This window comes from Protopterus annectens, chromosome 1.part1 (genome assembly GCF_019279795.1).
Source record: "Protopterus annectens isolate FY-2018-M chromosome 1.part1, PAN1.0, whole genome shotgun sequence".
NCBI classification, from domain to species: Eukaryota; Metazoa; Chordata; order Ceratodontiformes; family Protopteridae; genus Protopterus; species Protopterus annectens.
Genome location: NC_056726.1, coordinates 1,944,128,486 through 1,944,132,292, shown reverse-complemented (window position 1 = coordinate 1,944,132,292; position 3,807 = coordinate 1,944,128,486). Strand labels below are relative to the sequence as shown.

The window sequence follows — 3,807 nt, the reverse complement described above, 5'->3', positions numbered from 1 at the left end:
ATGAAGTCTAAAACTCAAACTGTATATGATTTTTCAGGGACTACAATCCTCAATATGTGAAAAATGTCTGAAGAATAGACAGCAATATGAGAAAAGAAATCGGGGACATTCATCAAAATCAGGGATAGTTGAGAATATCATATGTCTATATGTGGGGAGGGGGTGATGGAGATGTAATGTTTTGGACTGTATGTGTCTGACAGCAGTAACTTCACTGTTGGTACAATGTATGTATTTCTTCCTTCAGTGAATCAGAATGAAACATCTGAGAAGTACTGGTCAATAAAGCAGCCATAATAGGGTACATTTCTGTGAGTGGGTATGTGGTGGGTCATCTGTGTTTCTGTGACTTTGCAGCCTTGTGTGATACTATCTGTACCCAGCAGTTATAGCCACTTAATTGACAGCGTGTCCTTGGATGTTTTATTACAAATGACTAAAGAAATACATAAATTATACCAACAGTAAAATTACTGCTGTGTGTGTGTTGTGGGGGGGGGGGGGTGTGCGCATGTGTGAGCTCATGTGTTAATCTGTGTCTAAAAATAATCTAAACTACAGCTACAGGTCAGAAAAGCAATGACATTCAGCAGAAAAGCCGGTCAGTACTTCAGTAAACTTTATTTCAATACAAATAAGTGCTTTTGTTCAATTAAACCATATGTGAACATATTCAGACTCTTCACCGACAGAAACAGCTCTGTTTAAAAATAGACTCCAGTAAAAGGATGCACTCATTACATCACTTCCTCAAGTGTCTTAAAGGTCCAGCCACCCTTTTCTTTAAACCATTTTTTAAAAACATTTTAAATATAAAACAAAGACAGGTACAAGACCAAACGACTTTATTGTTTAAATAACTCATTTAAACCTAAAAGGTAGTTAACACTTACTTAAAATATTCCTATCTAGTCAAAGCTTTTAATGCTAAAATAGCTTCCATACTGCAGCAGTCATTCAACCCAGGATAAAAATAGGCATTAAAAAGTAGTTGCCATGCTAACTCTTTCTTTTGCAAATAAATTTCCAAAGGCCCTCCCCTCCCCTTTACTGGGACATGATCAATGAGCAAATATTTAAAAAAATGATACTCATTCATGTTCACATGTTTAGCTAAAGTGTTAGATAAATTCATTTTTTGATACTATATTCATGTTCATAGATACGGTCTCTAAGTTTCCACTCAGTTTTTCCAACATAAAAACAGGAACACTTTTGACTCTGTGCAAAATAGACAACTTGTTTAGATTCACAGTTAAAAATACCCTTAATATGGTAGGTAGTGTTCCTTACCTGAAATATTGTGGACCCCTCATAAAAGAACTTACAATATGAGCAGTCTCCACATTTTGGAATACCAGACCTTCCTCTTAGTGAACCTGTTTTTTTCTGTTCCAAAAAAGCTTTCAGGTTCTGCCCCCTCCTATATACTAATGGAGGAATCTCCTGGACTTTATCACATATTTCCACATCATCATATAACAAATGTCCAATTCTTATTAAAAATAGACCTCAGGACCTGGCTATTAGCGTTAAAGGTGGTCACAAAATACATGCCAAACTCTTTCAATGTCATCTGTGTCTGAGTTTTTCTTTATGAGTTAGCCACTGCCTTTCTACGTGTGTGTGTGTGTGTGTGTGTGTGTGTGTGTGTGTGTGTGTGTGTGTGTGTGTGTGTGTGTGTGTGTGCGTGTGTGCGTGTGTGTGTGTGTGTGTGTGTGTGCGTGTGTGTGTATGCAAATGTCTGTGTCTGCATGAGAGTATGTGTATTATTAAATACTTACATCTGGTATATTTTGGTTGAAAGGCCATGACCATGTGATTGCTTAGTGGTTAAGTGCTGTGACTATAGTGTACAGGGTACTGGGTTCAAGACCTGCAAGGGCTGTTTATTCTGTTGCTAGGCAGAACAATGGAGTGGTTAAGGCAAGTATGAGCAGCCTGATCACATTCCAGTCTGATAAAATAGCAGGGTAATGACATTTTTACTGTTAAGCCCCAGTGGCCTAATGGATAAGGCATTGGCCTCCTAAGTCAGGGTTTGTGGGTTCAAGTCCCATCTGGGGTGATATAAACTTGATACAAGTGAAGCTTTTCCAGGGATCACATCAGTCGTCCTGCTAGACAGGGGTCCCGGGAAGTAAATACTATGGGAAGAAATAGCCAGGGAATTGTTATGGCTAGGCTTGTATAGGCCTTAGGACCGATAGCCTAGTACCAACCTATGGTCAACGTATGCTTTTCATGCAGTGCAAAAATAGGGTGTTCCACATTTTGAGTGTTTGTCACACATTGCTATGGTCTGTGTTCTGCAATGACCTCATAGGAGGTTGAGACCTATGCTTCTAGTGGAGGTATATTTGTAACTCAGATCGATATGTCTGCATTAATCAGCACATTATTTCATAATTTCTTTTCTGTAAACAATGAAGTATTGTAATTTCTCTTATCCTTAAGCAGTAGCAGATAAATAACCTGTCTTGGTGCTGGACTGCCACATTCTTTACAGATAAGCTGAAAATCCTCTTTTATAGAACTAACAAAACTGACTTGAGCTATAGTATGCATCTCTTCTTTATTTTGCTCCAAAACACTAGTAATAACATTGACTTGAGCTATGGTATGCACTCATTTAGTCTGCCCTGAAGTCTGTGTATAATTTATGTTGGTATTTACTTTATTAAACTAATAAAAATATGTACCTCTTATTCCCCCCAGTGCAATATTTGTAATGGCTTCTGAAAACAGTAAATTAGAATTTACTACATTCTGAACATCTGTATTTGAAATAAAGTGAACTTGAGACATTGCAAATGTTTGCTTTGTTTTTTGTCTGGAAATTTGCATATTAAGTACACTGACTGTGTTTACATCTGTATATGCAATACTGCAACTTAACTCTGTATTTTGAATTACATGTGCTGTAGCATTTACACTGATTTCTGAAGATTGTAAACTAGAATTTGTTGCAATTCATGTTATTTAAGTCTGAAACCATACTGATATTATTAGCTGAATCATACTGTGAATCATGAGAAAGTGTATCTGTTTTATTAGTTGTTAGCGTATGTGTCTGTGTTTTAACCCTTATGTGTCTAGAAAGATTTAACATTGCTGACCTAATAACATTGAAATTTAATTGAACATTTTGGAACACAGTTTTTTAGACTGCTTTACCCAATTTTTAACTTTAAACCATATATTTACTGGTGCCTTAACTGTAGAAGTACTGTTTGACATAATATATATAATTTTATTTTCGGATGTATTTAAACTTTTTTGAGATTTACTGTCTAATTTAGCTAGAAAATGCATTATAATAAAAATGAATGCTCACATAAGAAAAGTTGAAGTTGCATTGAGAAGGTGATCAGGCTTCTTGCAGCTTTTTCAAACTTCTTGTAAAGATTTCCTTGGCTCTGTGACATTATACTGGAAAATTTGAAGTCTGTGGCGAAGTTTTTTGATATGCTGCTGGTAACTGGATAATGTCCTTTACACTGGTACCTTGGACAGTCTGAAGTTCTTTGAGGCTTTATTGTAGATTTTCCAAAGTAATATTCTGAAGAACACTGCTGCTCTGTAAAATAGATTTGCAAGGTTGCTATGCAGTTTCAGGGACTTACTTTAACTGCAAATACTGTCCCCCCTCATTGATGGTGGTTTGCCATTATAAGAACTGATAGGACTGTAGAATACTGGAATGAACTGGAATCAAGTGGAAGAAACTGAAATGAGAAAAGAATGAATGTCTTTATCTTTTAATTACCCAGAACTGTGCTGAACATGTGCCAGTCTATATTTACG

The 3,807-nt window shown here is 36.3% G+C and overlaps 1 non-coding gene across 1 annotated transcript; it reads left to right on the top strand.

The window, feature by feature from the left end:
* The first annotated feature begins 1,995 nt into the window (after positions 1-1,995).
* Positions 1,996-2,068, top strand: TRNAR-CCU. The gene has a single exon. It is a non-coding gene; the product is annotated as a tRNA-Arg (tRNA).
* The last annotated feature ends 1,739 nt before the right edge of the window (positions 2,069-3,807 follow it).